This window comes from Monodelphis domestica, chromosome 5 (genome assembly GCF_027887165.1).
Source record: "Monodelphis domestica isolate mMonDom1 chromosome 5, mMonDom1.pri, whole genome shotgun sequence".
In the NCBI taxonomy this organism is placed as follows: domain Eukaryota; kingdom Metazoa; phylum Chordata; class Mammalia; order Didelphimorphia; family Didelphidae; genus Monodelphis; species Monodelphis domestica.
In genome coordinates, this window is record NC_077231.1 from 161608263 (window position 1) to 161629841 (window position 21579).

Consider the following 21579-nt stretch of genomic DNA (forward strand, 5'->3'; position numbering starts at 1 on the left):
ATTTCTCTCCATAGGGAACAGCCATTTGAGCCATGCTGTGTTTTCTTTTCATCTTATTTATTCTACATTCCTGCCTCTCAAGAATAGATTAAGAGAGATATATAAAAGGTTGATTGGCAGACATGCAAGAACAGAGAATACAGTGGATTCTTTCATTTATCTTTGAAACAGAGAAAGTTATGATCATAATTTGTCAGCATCCTAGGCAATCTTTTAAGGTTTATGAATAAAAAATGTTTTGAGGGGGATGGCTTTCTTTTGTATGACAAAAAACCATCCTTCTCCTTTGAATGAAAATTGCATTTTTCCCTGAAGTATTGCTGCCAAATAAAGACTATCCATACAAATGTTTAATTTTTATTGCATATAATAAAACATATGTATATATATTGACATTGGAATATATGTTATATTGAGAAAGAGACATTGACACTGTTCTCTGAATGAAGCGAGAAAACATTCAAAAATGCTTATTAATTCATGAATTATTTGGGACTGTAAATAGAAAAAGCTAAAAATTTAAAATGGAAAATTAATAATTTTATACTGAATGCAATTGAATTTTGTTTGCATTTTGACAATCCATCAATTAGCTTCAAAGAAATAGCTTTATAGATGGAGAATCAACAAGAACAAGAGTAATTAGTCAATTTTGATAAATAATTATACATTGTATTTCAAGTACATTGTACATTAAGTATTTCAGAGACTGGGGAAATTTGACCATAAAAATTATTTTATTTATAATCAAATAAAGAACAAAATTCCAAACTCAAAGGTAAACATAAAATTATATAAGTATATTTTATGCCCTATTTAAGTATTATCTATCTATCTATCAACAAGCATCTTTCAAGTATCTACTATGTGCTAGACTCTGCTAGACACTATAATGTAGAGAAAAAGAATGGAACAATCCCAACCTGAAAGATCTTAAACTGTTTTAATCAATCGATTAATTAATAATTAATCATATTTTATTACATTATAATCAATATAACAATTAATTAATAATTAATTTTAATTTATTTATTTAGAATATTTTTCCATGGTTACATGATTTATGTTCTTTTCCTCCCCTCTTCCCTTCCCCCTCCTGGAGATGACATGTATTATTGTTCAAAACCTATTTCCTTATTATTCATATTTGCAGTAGAGTGATCATTTAAAGCCCAAATCCCCAATTATATACCCATTGAAACATGTGATGAATCATATATTCATATGTTTTTCTTCTGCATTTCTGCTCCCACATTTCGTTCTCTGGATATGGATATCGTTCTTTCTCATAAGTCCCTCAGAATTGTTCTGGGTCATTGCATTGCTACTAGTAAAGAAAACCATTACATTCGATTGTACCACAGTGTATCAGTCTCTGTGTACAATGTTCTCCTGGTTCTGCTCCTTTCACTCTGCATCAATTCCTGGAGGTCTTTCCAGTTCACATGGAATTCCTCCAGTTCATGATTCCTTTCAGCACAATACTATTCCATCACCAACAGATACCACAATTTGTTCAGCCATTCCCCAATCAAGGGACACCAACCTCATCCTCCAATTTTTTGCCACCACAAAGAGCGTGGTATAAATATTTTTGTACAAGTCTTTTTCCTTATTAATCTCTTTGGTGTACCAACCCAGCAGTGGTATGGCTGGATTGAAGGGCAGGCAATCTTTTAAAGCCCTTTGGGCATAATTCCTAATTGCCTTCCAGAATGGTTAAATCAATTCACAACTCCACCAGCAGTGTATTAGCATCCCAATTTTGCTACATCCCCTCCAACATTATTATTTTCCTTTACTATCATATTGTCCAATATGCTAGGTGTGAGGTGGTACATCAGAGTTGTTTTGGTTTGCATTTCTCTAATTATAAGAGATTTAGAATACTTTTTCATGCGCTTATTGATAGTTTTGATTTCTTTATCTGAAAACTGCCTATTCATATCCCTTGCCAATTTATCAGTTGGGAAAGAGCTAAAATCTTAAGGGATCTATGATAGATGTACAGTCCAAATTCTATACTACTACTAAATTACTAGTTAAAAGAATCACAAAAGGCCTCTAAAAAAGCTGGATAAGCCTTTATGAAAAACAATCATAAACAAAAACCAAAAATGATGAAAATGCAGATGTAGATTTTCATCTGTACCAATGGAAATGCTAAAACAATGTTAAGATGATGAATCCATCCATGTATCATATGTATGAGGCAGCTAGATGGTGCACTGGATAGAGTACTGGTCCTATAGTCTAGAAAGATAAGTTCAAAATCAGCCTAAGACACTTACTACACATATGACCCCGAGTTAGTCATTTAACACATTTGACTAAGTTTCTTCATATGTAAAGTGGAACTAACAATAGCACCTATCACACAAGGTTGTTGAGAGAATCAGATAAAATATTACATTTAAAATTCTTGAATGTTAGGTAAGTAATAAATAAATGTTTAATAATATAAAAATACTTGGATACTTGATAAAGAGAGTGAATTTATTTGCACTAGATTTATATTCAAAATGTTAATAGTTAAACAAACAAAGGTTTATGACAGTAGACAATACCACCTTATTTCTCTTAAACTCCATATCATAAAATGAAGACACTGAACTTTGTTCAGTTGACAAGACAATGACAAGGCAATGACAAACAAAAGTTGATAATAGGGTCTTTTTCAACACTAAGACTTTCTTCCTTTATAAAAAGACTAATAACAGTTCTGATAATACTATTATTCTCCCTACAAAGATAAAATATTTTGTTTTACATTGAATATATATGATAAACATAATTTACTTGTTTATGTTGTATGTCCCTAATAATCTGCACACTCCTTGAATGAAAGAACTGTTTTTTCCTTTCAGTCTTGGTATCCCCATCTCCTTGTAAATAGTTACTTATACAATACATACAATAGTTTATACAATAGCTACTTAATTACTTGTTTGTTGTTTTGTGTAGTGAGTTTAGTAGGTATAAGTAGATATCCAAAGAAAAAGATCAAAGTGAGACTTTGTCTAGAGCAAAATACCAGCTTTATGAAGTTTGTTATAACATGTCTTTATCTCCAACCTCTTCCAGGTTCCCTTACTATCTAAGTCACTCTTCTATGCTTCTATCCTACCAATTGCCATTCACAGGCTTGATCCCAGTACTGACCAACATTTTGACCTACTCCATTTCCTTACAACATGGATGGATTAACCCTTCTTTAAGCAGTCTTGCAACCTTTCACTTCCAGGGACTTACAATATCAATAAAGAATTTGACATCCACCCCACAGCATTTCCTCCTCTACAGCTCTGGAGTGAAACTCAAGTGATCCACCAGCCTCGGCCTCCCCAGAAAAAGAGAATATAAATGTTCACCAAAATGTCCAGCACACTCCTACATTTTAACAGAAAGACGACCTCAAGATGAAAAAGTACTGATCTTTAATTCTTCACTTCAGATTACAGGGAAAATATGTCACATTGTCACATCACACAGTGAAGTCAACTGCCAAATTCTAAGTTTTTTAAAATGTAAATTTGTCCTCATTTTCCCAAAACCTGTTATTCCTATGAAATAATTATGACAATATCTCATAACCTTTAGATTGTAATGGGAGAAAAGGAATCCAGAAAGGGGAATGAGATGGGGAAAAAAGGAAAAAGGTGTAAAAATTCTGCAAATAATATATGATTCTACAAACAGATAATTTGTTTCTTCAAAAGTTGAATTGGATACAGAAATAAATGTGAACATCTGTTGGAAAATGAGTTTGAGGATTAGAAAATGAAAAAAGTCCACTCAAAAATCTCATGCTTTAATAGCATGAATTTGTTCTTCATGAAAAGAGTTGCAAAGTACTTAAAAAACATGACAAACTATGATAAAAATTTCAATTGTCTTAACAGAGAAGAAATGATGAATGATGTGGGAATTATTTCAGAATTGGCTATCTATAACAATTTGACGTTATTGATTGTATGTGACATATACCCACTTCTTCCGAAGAAGTCATCATTGGTACTACCGTACTGATGGATTGATGACAATCACCATCTTGCACTAGAACCAATGAATGAAAAGAGCTAGGAGAAGCACATTGGGTAGATTCTCTACAAATGATTAAAAGGACCCAAGAAGCACCCACATTGAGAAGAGGCTAGATTGTGATTGGAGCAAGTCCTCACACTGATATATTCATAAAAATACTGAAATATTGAAGTAGAAGTAGAAAGGACGGGATATAGTGGAAACCTCAATAAAAAGAGAAAATATGAGGAGATGGGATTCATGATGGCAATTGGAATAGGAACACTAGTTGAAACTGGAGGACTCTTTTGGGCAAATAATATTTGCCATATTCCTGTAGCAGGAAGTAGAAAACCATTAAACCAGCATTGGTGGAATTTTGTTCATTAGAAGTCCAACAATCACCCCAAGAAGTCCTCACCATACTACTCACTATAAAATGACAAATGTAAGGTCATCAAAATCACATACCACTTTGAAGATTAAATGAACTCTCTCCTGATTGTGAAAATGAAATAAACTCTCCCCTGATTGTGAAGATTAAATTAATTCTGGGGGGCATCTGGGTGGCTCAGTGGATTGAGAGCCAGGCCTAGAGATGAGAGGTCCTAGGTTCAAATCTGGCCTCAGACACGTTCGCAGCTGTGTGACCCTGGGCAAGTCACTTGACCCCCATTGCCTAGCCCTTACCACTCTTCTGCCTTGGAGCCAATACACAGTATTGACTCCAAGAAGGAAGGTAAGGGTTTAATCAAAAAAAAAAAAAGATTAAATTAATTCTCCCCTGATCATGAAAATTAAATTAACTCTCCCCTGCCCAATTTCTAGAGTTAATCACCAGAAATGTAAACACTCTACTTTAAACTTGAGTGGGAGAGATCAGTGACCCACTTATGGGTGATGAATCAGAATTGACTGACTGCCCCCTGTGCAGTCCTAAGCAAAGCTTGAGCTGTAATTGGTACATGTAAAAGTGGGGGCAGGCACAGAAAGTGAAGCAAAAGGAGTGTCTTGAAAAAGGAATTACAACTTTCTGTGGGGATTTCTTCTGGAGTTCTGAGTTCGAGTTGTAGGCTCGTAAAGAATCTGCTTACTGGAGCTAAGACCTTGGACTTGGTGTGACTGTTCTTAAATCTCTCCCTTTTGACTGACATGTGGTGCATGAAAAAAAAACCTGACTCTTTTCCTGGAATTCTGAAGAGACTAGTCTCAAGAGAGACCTACCCTCTTTAGAGAGGCTCCCTGAATCTTCAGGTCCTCCACTCAAAGCCAAGGCCCCTCCAGTTGAAGGCTAATTAACCCTGCCTGGGTTGAGCCAGGGGTCAGAGCAAATACTTAGTGCTTAGGCTGCATATCTTATCCTATCCTCTCTCTAATTTTCTTACTTAAATTTTTTCTATATTTTAGAAATAAATTGTTAAAGTAAATCTCTTTGGAATTAATTAAACTCCTGGGAACCTTATTCTTAAATAATCCAGTCCAACCTTTTATATAAAACCTCTCAATTTTTACCTCTAACACCACTCTGTGATTGTTTAGCTACAGACTGCTAGGTAGTGCAGTGGATAGAACAATAGGCCTGGAATCAGGAAGATCTGAGTTCAAATCAGGGCTCAGACACTTAGTAGCTGTGTGATCCTGGGCAAGTCATTTAATATTGTTTGCCTCACTTTCCCCATATGTAAAATGAGCTATAGAGAGGAAAATGCAAATTATTTCCATATCTCTACGAAGAAGACCCCCTAAAAAGGTACCACAAAGAGTCAGATATGACTGAAAAGATACAGAACAATATCTGAAGTCCAATATGCCAAAACTGATGAGCCAAAAAACTTTAATTAATGATGGAAAATAAGGGTGAGTAGGGATTACAGCACCATGAATAATAAAGTTATTTTCAGTGGTTGAAAAAACCTTTCTTCCTACCCACTTCTTTTCTTATTAATCCTTGGCCATTTCTAATTCATCAAGAATCATTACTTGGTTGTTTTATTAGTAGTCATAAGCCCAGAGCCTTGAAGGAATTGAAACTTTATATTTCTTTCACTTAGTAAGAAAAAAAAATTCATTCTAGGCCTACATGAATGCAACAAACTTCAGTCATTACCCAATGGATCTTTCACAACTAGCTACTACTTACCCAATAAAAAGAATGTGTGCCCTCTTGCTTCTCTGGCTCCAATCCTGCTGTTGCCACATTCCTTCTGGTTTTGCCCAGGCATTTGGCCCTTATAATGGGAAAGAGGAAAAGACTGATTAGAAGGGGGAAATTAATGGTTTAGAAGAATTTTTACAACTATTTCTCCTACCTTGAAACTCCATTAATAAGGATAGTTTACCTCCATTTATATGCTCATTGATTAAATATTGGGCAAGTCAGTTTATGAGGACACATCTTCCACAAGAAAAGCATTTCCCTCCAAGGATTGGTAAAATATTAATCCTTTGGGAACAGCTTCAAAAAAGGTTAAATAAATGATAAATAAATAAAATTTCAAAGCAAGGTAGAAATAAAAGGATGATTCTCTGAAAAATAATACCACTTGTGAGACGCACTAAGAAGAAACATTATAGCATATATTAATAAATTATTGCTAAAAACTTTGATTTTAAATATTATTCCCCCAAATAAAGTATATTCCTTGCTCATTGTTGTGAAATGCATGTGGACTTTAGTAATATTTCTATATTTCTTAATATGGCACAATGCTTATCCTCACAATGATATAGAATATTAATTTATAGCAATCATATGAATAAAAGAGAAAAACAATCAACAGAAGAAAGAAAAAAATGTTTTCAACCACCAGGTGGCAGGAGTAACATCACTGAGATGAGCATGCTGGCATCTGCTCATTCCAATGAAATAGAAATGCCTAATGAAAACACCATCTTTCCTTAAAAAAAAAAAAACTTGGGGACATAAAGATATTCAATAAAATAGTCAATATGACTTAAATCATATTACTTTCATAAAATTTGAACAAGACAATTTGTCATTTATCTCATAAGTGATATGGGATCATTTTGAAATGCAAAATTATCTACCATTCAATCAGTATTTAAATCAATTTACCAGATGATCTACCCTTCCTGTAAGAAGACTATCTAGAGTCCTTTCAACTAGTTGAAGTCATTTAAATGACACAATAACTGCCCAGAGCCATAATGGAGACTTTTTTTTATCCAAGGAAAATATCATCAACTTCCACAAAGGCAAGTAGCACAAAGTGTACCTCACGGAGAGAAGAGGAAAATGGAAATCCTCAGTATGACAGTGCATGACGCTACTCCCAGCAGGAGCAGGTTTTTCAAAGCACTGAGCATTTCAACAACATGACAAAGATCCCTCCCTCCCTCCCTTCATATACGGGCTGACTCTCAAGCCTGTTTTTTGGGAAATCCTCCACAAAAGTTCTGCCCAACTTGGTGTTTGGTCATTTCAGTTGTATTCAACTCTTTGTGAACATGTTTTGAGTTTTATTGGCAAAGATACAAGATTAGTTTGCCATTTCCTTCTTCAGCTCATTTTATGGATGAGGAAACTGAGACAAGCAAGCTAAAGTGACTTGCCCAGGGTCACATTGCTTCTGAGGCCAGATTTGAACTCAGGAAAATGAGTCTACCTGACACCAGGCTCAGCACTCTATTCACTGTACCACCTAGCTGCCATCTTTCACCTATCTAACTAGTAGGCTTTCTCAAGTTGTTTTGGTGTTGCATGGATACCAAAAGAGCATATGAACCCTACAGGCAAGGTAAGGCAGTGGTACAGAAAATAGAGCAATAGAGCACCAGGCCTGGAGTCAGGGGAAAAAAAAAACAAGTTCAGAAATAGCCTCAGACATAGCCATGCTAAGTAGAGCTGGACTAGTTTCCTCACCTACACAATGGATATAATATTGGCATCTCCATCACAGGGTTTTTTACAAGTTTCAAATGAGACAATATTTGTAAATCACTAAAGCATAAAATAAGCACTTGATAAATGTTTATTTCACTTCTTCCATGGATTGTCCTTCCATCTCATTCCATGACCATGACCATCTGGACCTAATTTTCCAATTATACAACTCTGATAAGTTTTATACTTCTTTAAAATTATTTATTTGTAACATATATGGATGACCATGCCAATGAGTGTGAGACATTATGCTAAGTGCTTTACTATCTCATTAGATTTAAATATGTTTAGCTTCTGTAATATCATTTATTTTATCCATTTCCATTTTTTGAGGATCAATGACTTATAGAAATAGGTTAGAATGGAATTTACAAATGTGAAAAATCTCACTTATTATATTTATTTTAATTTGATAATGATTTTGATTTTTTGCCTAGTACAGCTTTGTTCTCACAGTGCATACATAAATAGCTAATTCTTAAATGGCAACTACATCAAGCCCAGGTATTTCTTCAACTGTTAAAAAATAATTACAAGTGTTGTTTAGTAATATTCACAGATTTAAAGAGTTAGAACTAGATGAGAAATTAAAAGTTAATTAGTCAAATATTGTCATTTTATAAATGAGGAATCCAAAGACCAGAGAGTTCGAATAACTTTTCAAGGGAAAGTAAGAAAGAAACAAAGGAGAAAAGGGAAAATAAATGTCTTCTTCAATGTTATACAGTGAATATAAGACATAGAATTGGAACTCATATGTTTCTGATTCAAATTCTGCCTCCAACCTGGTAGTCCAATAATACACCTATGTGATTTTACTGATATGTGTACTTCCTGCAGTGATGTAGCTCACAGCTACTCCATTATCACCCATCCAGTTCATTTCTTGTCTATGTCCTGAAATATATTAGCTGACCTTTCCTTAGAACTTCCAACAACTTTAGTGGTATAGGGATAATTCTTGCAGAACTCCTGATTCTTTCTGTAATACATATTTTTAACATCTATTTTGCCCTCCATTACTCTCTTGGTGAGCTTCAAATACAATTCACCAAAAATCGTGATATTCCATTACTAATTCATAGCCCTATAATACCAAGAATAATTTTGATATAAAAAAATGTTTAAGAAAAATGTATAGACAATAAAAAATGCAACCTCTCAAAGACAATTCATCCTGATCTACCCCTCCTTTTCAGCTGTGCACCAATATACAAATAACAAAAACAATGTTTCACATAAGAAATTTGTACTTTAATTTTTTAGGATCCAAGTTCTAAACATTACACATATTACTTCATCTCTTAGAAAAATACTAAGAGAGTGCAATAAAGTGGGAAAGTATGGGCTCAGGTATCAGGAGATGAATATAAGTGTTGGCTTTTGCCACTAATTATTTTGTGACCTTGGGCAAGTCACTTCACTTTTATAGTACTCATTTTTCTCATTTGCATAATTAGATGAATAGAGTCATATATTCTAAATAAATAAGCAACTCAGACTTCTAGATTACTGAAAATGAGAAAAGATTTCAATTCAAACCAAGAGAAAATATTCCCTTCAAACCAAGACTCCTAAAAGGATGAGAAGTGCCCAAATCCCATGGAATCATTTACAAACGATTCTTCTCTCCACTGAATAACACTCAGATATCTGTCTTAAACTCTTCAGTATGGAACTGACTCACTTTCAAAATAACTAAAAAAGTTCTGGATTCCCTTCTTGAATGATTTATGTGAAGGTCAAAGGGGAAAAAACCCAACACAATCTGTACATCAGACACCTGGCTCCAGTTACTAAGTATACTGTTTGTCCTTCACAGTGTGTGATTGCCTGAAGGAAAGGCAATTGAGATTTGTTCCAGACCCTCTTCTATCTTTTCTTCATCTTGCATGCTGTGAAGCTTTTTAATAAAGGTGTCTTTTGAGATAGAAGAATTTGAACCTAAAATAGTTATATTAAAAAAAGAATTTTGGTTTGGCTTTATATACTGACTGCTTTCCTTAAGATTGCCAAATATTCCTTGCAAAATAAATTCATTTTCATAGAATAGATTCCTGCATACCTTTACCCTCCTTGGCAGTGCACTTACTTGTTTTTTCATGATAGCACTGTCTCTAAATTGGGAAACGGCAAAATTTTTCCAGAGTTTTATACTCTTGTAGCAAGACTCAAGTTGTTCTCTAAGAGTCAGACCAACCTCAGGAATCCTTTGTGATGAGGGTGATATAGGGATGTTTATAGTAGTTTGGGCTCAGGCCCTCATTCTTCTTGTCTGCTCTTCCCTCTGTAGTTTTCAGTGATAAACACCTCAGTTATATTTAACCTATTAATATCAATTAGCTTTTATAAAGCAACATTTACTGTAAAAAATAGCAATAACCGAAATGCAAACATTCCCCCCAACACCTGGTAGCAAATGCTCCCCTATGCCATCTCAGTCCCTGGGAAGAGTGGGCTCACACTTAACAGTTTTTAAATAATAGTAATAATAACAATGAATATGAAGAGTAATTACCACCTAATGAGCAACTACTTTATGCCAGGCACCATACTAAGCATTGCAGATCCAAAAAAAAAAAAAGGTGAAAAATAGCCCTTGCCCTCAGGAAGCTTACAATCTAATAAGAGAGGCAACATGCAAACAAAAATAAACAACCCAAATTATATATGAGATCAATAGCAGAAAATTAACAAAGACAAAGCATTAGAATTAAGAAGGATTATGGGAGGCTTCCTGTAGATGGAGGGGTGGGAATACAGATAAGTCCTAGAGGAAGCCAGAGAGGTCAGTAATCAAGAGAGGAGGGAAAGGATCCCAGGCACAAAGGATTCCAGAGAAGATGAGAGATGGAGTATCATATTTGTGAAACAGCAAGGGGGCCAGTATCTCTGGATTTAAGAGTTCATGTCAGGAAATAAAGTATTTTTTAAATAAAGGAAGTAGAGGCCTACGCTATGAGGATATTTGAATATCATGCAAAATAATTTTGTGTTTTATTCAAGAAGGCTACAGAAACCACTGGTATTTACTTAGTGGAGTAATAAGAGCAGAACTGCTTGTTCAGGGGAAAAAAACTTTAGTGACTGAAGGGAGGATGGAAAAGAAGGGAAAGAGACTTGAGGCAGGCAGACCCACCTGCTGTAATAATCAAGGCATGAGATAAGAACTTTGCTGCACTAAGAGTGATGGCAAAGGAAAGAAGGAAGTGATTAGAAGAGGTGTTATAAAGATGAAATCAATAGGCTTTGGTCTACTGGCCTATAGAAGGTTGGAAATGATGACGGTGGAGGTTAAGGGATATGAGTAAGTAAGGAGTCCAGGATAACTCCCAGTTTGTGAAGCTGAGGTTCTAGAAGGATGATGCCTTCTACAATAATAGGAGTTAGCAAAGGTTTATGAGAAAGATGTTTTATTTTGACTTCATAGAGTTTAAGATGTCTATTGGACATTCAATTGGAAACTTTGGAAAGGCAATTGGAGATATGAGATTGCAGGTCAGCAAAATGATTGAGGTGAAATCATTGGTAATTATGGAGAGAACAATTTTGATGGGATGACAAGAATGAAAGCTGAATGATAAGAAGTTAAGAAAAAATGAATGGAGAGAAAGTGGAGGCACCTATTGTAGGTGACCCTTTTGAAGAGTTTTGGTCAGAGGACAGAAGAGATAAAGGACAATAGTTAGCAGGGGTGGAAGGACCACATGAAGGTTTTTTTTTTTTTAGGATACAAAATGAAATGATATCGGCATATATCCTGGCAGTATACAAATGAGCAAGTAGTTAGAAGATGTTGAAAATAAGTGAAAGAGTAGGGATGACAGAAGGACTATTTGCTAGAAGAAAGGGCACAGAAAAGGGTCACTTGAACATGTAGAAGGGTTAGTCTCAATTAGAGTAAGGTATCTCCTCAGTTGAGAAATGATCAAAAGATATGAACAGGCAATTCTCAGGTGAAGAAATTAAAATTATCTTTAGACATACAAAAAAATTATCCAAATCACTATAAAGTAGAGAAATGCAAACTAAGACAATTCTCAAATACTATCTCACACCTATCAGATGGGTTAATTATAAAAAAAGGAAAATGATAAATGTTAGAAGATGTAGGAAAACTGAGATACTAATACAATGTTGGTGGAGCTATGAACTGCTAAAATCATTCTAGAGAGCAATTTGGATTCATGACTAAATCGCCAACTAATTCTCTATCCCAAAGAGATTAAAGATGGAGGAAAAGCACCTACTTGTGCAAAAAAATATGTATGGCATCTCTTTTTTGTGGGAGAGGTGGAAAAAAATTGGAAACTGAAGGAATGTCCATTAACTAAAGAACAATAAAAAGATGTATGTGGTTGTACTGGAATATTGTTGTGCCAAAGAAAGGACAAGCAAGGTTCTCAGCTGAGAAAGTAGGAGGAGTAGGGAGTAGTTTGAAGAGCAATGAAATGTTTTAGAAAAATCAATATGGAAAGTGGGCCAGTAAATTGTTAAGGGGTGCTCAGTTCAAGTCCTTAATAGCAGTAAGGACCTTGCTTAGGCTTTAAAATATAAATATGTAGTAGATCCAGACAGAAAGGCTATTTGATTTTCTTCACATTTATTAAACAGCATATATAGGAGCAAAGATGACCAATGGTAAGAGTGATATAAGGATGATGCTTAGCTGGATATAATCAGTAACATACGGTGGGATAGGAATTCAAAAGAGGAGAACAATGTAAAGTTGAACTGTTTCACAAAGGAATCTGGTGAAGGACAAAGGAGATATCCCCTGCTAATTCAGGGGATATGATCTGGGGGAGAATTGAGGAGGTCAAAGGGTTGGAGGTAACAGTATGGACAAAAAAGCAGGGTTTTAAAAGTGAAAGCAGAGGTAGAAATGATTATTGTAAGATAATGGGATTTCAAAATTTTTTAAAAATTATTTATTTGTTACATTAAATTAACCAGTTAACTCCATCCTTCTCCCACCACTGCCATAAGAAAAGGAATCATTCAACAAAAAAGACTATGTATATAGAAAACTATGTCTTATTTCTATTTATCAGCTCTTTCTTGGGAGTTGGACATACATAGGTCATTCTTCAAACTATATTTCTGGCAAAGTCAAGATGGCAGCTTAGAAGCAGCAAAAGTCAATTTCTCTGTGAAAATCCTTGCACATCAATCAAAAACAATGCTTCAAGCATGACAGAAAACCAAATTTAACAATAGGACAGAGCTGTGGAATCCTCCTGCTCAATTCAACTTGAAAGGTACATAGAGAAGGTTGAATTCTCCAGTTTAAGGAAAAGAAAGATGAAAGGTCCCAGGGCCTCTCCCCCACCTACTGTGCTGAGACTTGGGTAGTCAGTGGGATATCAGGGTGAGGACTCCAACTGGGATTGAGTGCCTTACTACCACAACTACGTGAAAATAGGGGCTTTGACTACAGCTGGCAAGGAGACAGCTGGAGAAGAGAAGCAAAGAAGAGGGCCAGCTGGTCCCAGCCTTCAGCCACCACCCCTCCAACTTGGATCTCTGCCTCTGGAAGTTTGGACCTCAGGGCACATTTAGTTCTGCATATTACCTCAACTGGCTTACTCCAGTTTATCAACAGAGCAGAGAAGAAGTCACCAAGATATTGGGGCTTAATCTCACAGAGTTAGCAGAAAACCAAAGGAGCAAGGGTGCAGAGTGTAAAGAGAGCCACAAGTTTTTCCTCCTCTATTCAACCTGAAAGTTATACAGATAAAGTCAAATTCTCAGGTATAAGGGAAATATCCAACACCCCTTCCCCACATACTGCTCTGAGACCCCCTGGTAAGAATCCATATGACTGGGTTCCAAGGGTGAAGGCTGCAACTGCAATGGAGTACCTTGGGACCACCATGGGAAGCTCAGGGCTCTAACTAGACAGCTGGCAGAAAGGAGTAGAGAGCAGGATTGAGGATAACTACCTTTAGCATCTATACCTTCACTTTCGCCTTCAGCCTCTGCTGGAAGCTGGGGAAGATCTGGCCTTAGGGCACATTAATACAACTGGTAGGCTACATCAGCCTAATCCAGTTAATCAGCAAAGCAGAGAAGAAGCCCCTTCAGGGCAGAAAATCCCAAACATACAGATCAAGCAAATAAATAAATAGAGGAGCAAGAATACAGCCAATAAGGAGGGAGGAAAAGAAGGAGGAAAATATGAGTAAACAACAGAAAAAGAAAAAAGAAATTAAAATCAATAGCTTCTATTCAGGTAATGAACAAAGAACAAAGGGACAGAGGAGTACTAAAGACCATCAAGCAAAAACTCAGGAACTCTAGCAAATTGGATTCAGGTTTTGGAAGAATCAAAACACAATTCAAAAAAACAGTAAAGAGAGGTTGAAGAAAATAGAGAAAAAGAAGCTAAATAAATGCGGGAAAAGCCTTTGACAAAATATAACACCCATTCCTTTTGAAAACACTAGAAAGTATAGGAATAGAAGGGCTTTTCCTCAAAATAATAAACAGTATATACTTAAAACCATCAGCAAGTCTCATTTACAAGGGGGACAGGTTAGAAGCCTTCCCGATAAGACCAGGAGTGAAACAAGGATGCCTATACCACCTCTATTAATTAATATTATACTAGAAACACTAGCAGTAGCAATTAGAGAAGAAAAATAATTTGAAGGCATTAAAGTAGTCAATGAGGACACTAAACTATCCCTCTTTGCAGATGATACAATGGTATGCTTAAAGAATCCTAGGAAATCAACTAAAAAGCTATTGGAAATAATCAACAACTTTAGCAAAGTTGCAAGGTACAAGATAAAGCCACATAAATCATCAGCATTTATGTATATTTCCAACAAAATTCAGCAGCAGGAGTTAGAAAGAGAAACCCCATTTAAAATAACTCTAGACAATATAAAATAATCAGGAATCTATCTGCCAAGACAAACACAGGAATTATATGAACACAACTACCAAATACTTTTCACATAATTAAACTAGATCTAAATAACTGGAAAAACATTAACTGTTCATGAGCTAACATAATAAAAATTACAAACCTATTCAAATTAGTTTACTTATCCAGAGCCATACCTATCAAACTACCAAGAAACTTTTTTACTGAATTATAGAAAAACTATAAAAAAGTTCATTTGGAAGAAAAAAGAACATATCAATGGAAATAATGGAAAAAATGTGAAGGATGGGGGCCTAGCAGTACCAGATCTTAAATTGTACTATAAAGTAGTGATCAACAAACAATATAGTACTGGCTTAGGGACAAAAGGGTGGATCAGGGGAATAGACTAGGGGTAAATGACCTCAGCAAGCTATTTAAACTGCTGGGAAAATTGGAAAACAGAATGGGAAAACATTAGATTTAGATCAACATCTTATACCCTATACCAAGATAAATGCAAAATGGGTAAATAACTTAAATATAAAGAGTGAAATCATAAATAAATTTGGTGAACATAGAATAGTATACCTGTCAAATCTGTGGGAAAGGAAGGATTTAAGACCAAACAAGAGATAGAGAATATTGCAAAATACAAAATGAATGACTTCCATTATATAAAATTTAAAAGGATTTGTACAAACAAAACCAATGCAACCAAAATTAGAAGAAAAGCAAAAAACTGGGAGAACATTTTTATAACAAAACTCTCTGACAATAGGTTAATTTCCCAAATACATAAGGAACCAAGTCAATGGAACAACAACAACAACAACCAAAAAAAAAAAAAACCCAAGCCATTCCCCAATTGATAAATGGGCAAAGGGCATGAATAGGCAGTTTTTCAGATAAAGTAATCAAAAGTATCAGTAAAAACATGAAAAAGTGTTCTAAATCTCTTATAATCAGAGAGAGGCAAATCAAAACAACTCTGAGGTAACTCCTCATAACTAGCAGATTGGTCAATATGCAGTAAAGGAAAATAATAAATGTTGGAGGGCATTTAGCAAAATTGATACACTAATACACTGCTGGTGAAGTTGTGAATTGATCCAACCATTCTGGAAAGCAATTTGGAACTATGCCAAAGGGGCTTTAAAAGATGACCTGTCCTTTGATCCAGCCATAGCACTGCTGGGTATTACCAAAGAAGTAATAGAGAAAAATACTTTACAAAAATATTCATACCCTTGTTTTTTGTAGAGGCAAAAAACAACAATTGGAAAATGAGAGGATGTCCACTGATTGGGGAATGGCTGAACAAATTGTGGTATCTAATGATGATGTAATATTATTGTGCTGAAAGGAATAATGAACTGGAGGAATTCCATGTGAACTGGAAAGACCTCCAGGAATTGATGCAAAGTGAAAGGAGGGAGAACATTGTACACAGAGACTGATACATTATGGCATAATCGAATGTAATAGACTTTTCTACTAGCAACAATGCAATGACCCAGGACAATCCAAAGGAATTTATGAGAAAGAACGATATCCACATCCAGAAAAAGAATTATGGGAACAGAAACACAGAAGAAAAACATATACTCAATCATGTAGTTTGGTAGGTACATGATTAGGGTTTTGATATTAAAAGATCACACTATTGCAAATGTGAATAACAATGAAATAGGTTTTCAACAATGATACATTTATAACCCTATGAAAATGTTTGTCAGCTCTGGAGGAGAAGAAGGGGTGAGATGGTAATCATGAATCATGTGACCATGGAAAAAGATTCTAAATTTTAAAAAAAGAAAAAAAAAGGAATTGACTATATTCTTTCAGGGGAAAGTATGATCATTTAATAAAATCAGGAACTTTTATCACTGGACTTTTACTCCATGGAAGCCACTGATGAGAAAATACCCCCTCATGCTTCAAATATTTTTTTTTGTATTTTTTGTCATTGTTAAGGATTTGAACAAAGGAGATGCACATCAATTGAGGAATAGCTAAACAAATTGTGGCATATAAATATAATGGAATACTACTGAATTATGTTATTAATATAGTCAATCATGGAAAGATCTACAAAGAGAGTAAAGGAAGAGCCAAAAAAATATATAAAGTATAGCAATATAATGGAAAGAAAAATATACCCCCAAATCAAAGTAAATGGAAAAAAATTATAAAAATGAAGTATGATTTGAATGAAAAGATATTAGAAGACATCCTCAATCTACTCCTAGGTGTAGGTAAGAAGACCACAGATGTTAAATACTGTACATTTTTCAGACTGTCTTACTATATCATTCATTTGTGCTGATTGTTTTCCTCTCAAAAACAACAATAGCAACAATACTATTAGTATATGAGATGGTTTTCAAAAGAGGGAAAGAAGAAACGCGTGGGTTACAAGATGTTATAAGAAATAGAAAACATCAAATATATATGAGGAAGTGGGAGAGAAAATATTTCAGATGAAGGGAAGTCTGTTGCTTTTAGAAAAAGCACTCTGGAGATAACATTGGAAAGGCTAGGTGGACTTGGGTTGAAACTGTGGGGTAGGAAGACTGAAAGAGAATGAGAATGAAAAATCAAGTGGTATATGATGGGGAATGGAGTTTGAATGATCATCTGAAATAGTAGTTATCTCATTTGATCCTTGGGAAATAGGTGCTACTATTTTCCCAATTTTACAGATGAGGAAAGTGAGGCAAAGAGAAATTAAGTGACATCCAAAGTTAGTAAGTGCCTGAAGTTATATTTGAACTTTGACTCCAGTTCAAATGCTTTATATACTTTACCACCTAGCTCTGAATTTCCCTGCTACACTCATTTCCAAATGTGTCATGGCTAATGGATGGTTTAATCTACATTTCTCTTAATACTGAGCTGGTTCAAACTAGTTATTCTTCACCTTCTGGCTTCTGGTAAATTATAGCATGGATACCAGTTTTTAAACTTATACGGTCATAGACATCTCTTATATCCTTGATCTAAAACAGAAAATATTGGCACAAGCGAGATAGAGACAAAAGAGGTCCCTGTATTTATTACCCTCATTATAGCAGCTTAGGTAGCATGACAAAAACCTGAAGTATCTGAACCAATTAAAGACCTGCAGTATTTCTTGCACTGGAATACACCCAAGAAAGAATAAGACCAAACCCTTGCTTTGACTAGTTATTGCCTTTTAAACATATCCTAGCTCTCACTTTATAGTCACTCAAGAACTGTCTCTTCATCACATGATTAATGGAATAGAACCATTTCTGAATATATTGTTCATGTCCCAAATTGGGTAGCACGGCACTAAAATTAACCATCATCAAACCCATCAGAAGTATATTTATATCTTATAAGAAATATAAGAAGTATCTTATATTAGGGGATTTCATCAGCTAAACATGTTACAGATACCCTTCATTATATTCACTTTCTACAACATTTGCTTTTATCCTCCTTTTCATTCTAGGGCTCCTTAGTTGGTTTAAGGAATATCAGAAATAGAATAGAATTTCAAGGTAATCTAGACTATATAATCTTGAAGATTTTATTAGCATGGTTTTGGGAAAAGAGTATATACAAGTTACCTACCCTAGACCTTCTGCCTCCCTCAACTCCACTTAAAAATATCCTAAATTGAATAACACCCAAAAGTGTCCTTAAATCATTACAAAGAAAAAGAATTGTTTTGTGAATTGTACGTCCACATACCAAGCAACTCAATTTTATTATGAATTAGTATTGACAACCATGACTTAAAAACATGTCAGCAAAGCAAAAATTGGTAGTTTTTACACATTTATAAGAGAAAACAAGAATATAAAAACTGTATAATTTTTGAAAAGTAGATTTGAGAAAGAACTTTGAGGATCCTAATCAATACAAAGAAAAGGAGCTCATTGCCTTACAAGATATACTATTCCACTGCTGGAGAGGTCTAGTCATTAAATAATTTTTGGTATTATTCTGTCATTTAATTTTACACAGAATAAATTCACCCCTTTTATATGGCAACTGTTCAAATATTTGAAGCTAATATTTAATTTCTCCTTTTAAAAACTTTTCACAGGCTAGAATCTGGCAGTTCCTTCCAATATTGTTCTAAAATAATGTGAACTCTCTTTGCTGATATTCTTGCTGCTTTCTGCCATTTCAATTCCTCAGTGTCCTTCATGAAATATGCCACAGAGAATTAGATACAAAGTACAAGAAAACCATTACTTCCTTTCATGAGTGCATTAATTTTAGGATCACAGGATCTAAAACTAAAAGGGAAGGTAGAAATAATCTAGTTCAAGTACATCATTTTAAAACGAAAGGATTTTTACCTTAGAGAAATTTAGTTCACAGACACATTCAACCTATAAACAAGTAACCATTAGCTGCAAATTATACTAGATCAAGAACCCTTTCTACAATATATTGCCAACAAATGGTCATCCAGTGTCCATTTAAAGATATTTAATGTAGAAGAAGCCACTATCACTACCTACAAAGGTAGCCAATTTTACTTTTTTATAATCCTAATCATTAAATTTTCCTTACCTCAAGACTAGATCTACTTCTATGCAACTGCTACTCACTTTTCTTAGTTCAGTCACAGAGATCAAGTCTGATAATTTCCATAGCAGTCTTTTGAGTGGTGGAGACAGTTATAATGGTCTTCCAAGTCTTTTCTTTAAAAAGAAAAAAAATTTTCATTGATTTTAACTAATCTTCATGTAAGATATTCTCCAGTCCTCTCACCCACCTGATTACTCTCTTAGGGAAATGACCTTGCCTGTCTAAATCCTTCCTCAAATATGTTGTCTGGTGACCAAAAAGAGTACTGCAGGTGCAGCCTGACTAAGGCAGAATTTAGTTAAACCTCTCTGATTCTTGACACTATGCCTCTTCTAATGAAACCTGCATGTTTTCACTGCCATGTCACACTATTGATTTACATAGATTTCATTCCACTAAAACTGTCCAGCTCATCTTTGCTAGTAAAATGCTATCCAGGCATATTTCTTCCATATTATGTTTGTGAAATTGGTTCTGGGACTCAGATGTAGAAACCTGTGTACTACATGAATACATACATATACAACAATATACACATACATATCTAAATACACATTTTACTTTTGGGTTCCAAATGAGCTTCACAAATATAAACACATATGTGTGTTACATGTATACATGCCCATGTTTTCTGTATATGTGTTATGGGCGAGAGAGGTACAGACTGTACTGCAGGGACTTACTTACATATATGTATATAATTAGAAATAATAAAGTTATATAATAGGAATATATATATATATATATATACCTATATCTCCACAGTGTATAAACATATAGATAACTGTCCTTGTACCTTCCTTATTAAAATTTATGGTATTCAATTTGGTTCATCATTTAGGCTGTTGAGATTGCTCAGGATATGCACTAATTTTCAACATTTGTCATCCAATGTTTTATTCATATCACCTGCAAATTTTAGAATTACACCGTTCCTGACTCCATTCAAGTCAATAATAATATTGAACAGTATAGAACCAAGTTGAACTATACAGGATCAGATTCCTGAAGGCTCTCTTTTGGGCACACCCTTCCAGACTGACATAAACTCGTTGACTCTTTATAACTAGTAGTTCAAACAGCTCCAAAACCACCTAACCTTGCCCATATTATTCCATTTCATCTACAAATATAACATAGAAGTCTTTGCCAGTTGTTTTGCTTAAACTTAAGTATACAGCACAGTGGAGAGAACTAAAGGAAGACTTGTATTCTTAAATTAAAATATGGCCTCGGACAAATACTTGCTGTGTGACGACAGATGAGTCACTTAAACCCTATTTGTCTCCGTTTTATCATTTTTAAAATTAGCTAGAGAAGGAAATGGCAGACCATGCTAGTACCTTTGCCAAGAAAACTCCACATTCAGGGACAGCTGGGTGGCTCAGTGGATTGAGAGTTGGGCCTAGAGATGGGAGGTCCTGGGTTCAAATCTGGCCTCAGATACTTCCCAGCTGTGTGACCCTAGGCAAGTCACTTGACCTCCATTGCCTATCCCTTACCACTCTTCTGCCTTGGAGCTAATACACAGTATTGACTCCAAGACAGAAGGTAAGGGTTTAAAAAAAAGAAAGAAAGAAAACTCCACATTGGGTCATGAAGAGTGGGACATGGTTGAAAATTATGAAAATAAAAAAGTATTCTGTGCCTACAGCATCCCCCTGATGTTCCAGTCTAGTTACAGTATCCCTGTGAAATGGAAACAAGGCTATACAAGCATTCTTCTAATGAAATGTTGCAGACTTTAGTCTTTTAGCATTTTAGTAACTTGGTTTTCGTTGACATTGGTTATTGTCAGTTTCGGCTTTCATCAATTTTTTCTTTGAAAAATTCATCTTGGTTTTCATCAGTTGCCTCAGATTTTGTCGGTTTGCCCACATGACCTCACTGATAATTTTGCAAAAAACAAAGGGTGACCCACTCTTTGTCCTGCTCAGTATGGCACTGTTTCTCATTGTGTAACCATCATCCCACAATTCCTGTGTTTTGTGCTTTTTTTTTTTATTGATCATGAGTGCTAATACTACAATTACATGTGACTACTGTGTATACAGTATTCAGTTTATTGTATTTATTTTGCACTTTTCAGTTTCAAAATATATACAAGGTATGTAAGATAAAATCATATATGCTCAAATATCATTGTCCCTGTTAAGTGTTTCCCTTGCTAATAAGCTAACCTTTTCCTTTTAGCTCCATTTTG

At 34.9% G+C, this 21579-nt stretch overlaps 1 long non-coding RNA gene across 4 annotated transcripts in view; it reads right to left on the reverse strand.

The window, feature by feature from the left end:
• Window positions 1-3937: 3937 nt before the first annotated feature.
• Window positions 3938-21579, reverse strand: part of LOC103103626 (uncharacterized) — a 30282-nt gene continuing 12640 nt past the window's right edge. For 3 of the 4 annotated variants that reach the window (XR_008912233.1, XR_008912234.1, XR_008912231.1), the window contains 2 exons: window positions 19397-19489; window positions 3938-6251 (listed from right to left, as the gene is read on the reverse strand). This is a non-coding gene — a long non-coding RNA (uncharacterized LOC103103626). Of the gene's footprint in view, window positions 6252-10019; window positions 10215-19396; window positions 19490-21579 lie in introns of all 4 variants that reach the window. The other variant, XR_008912232.1, reaches the window with a different exon arrangement.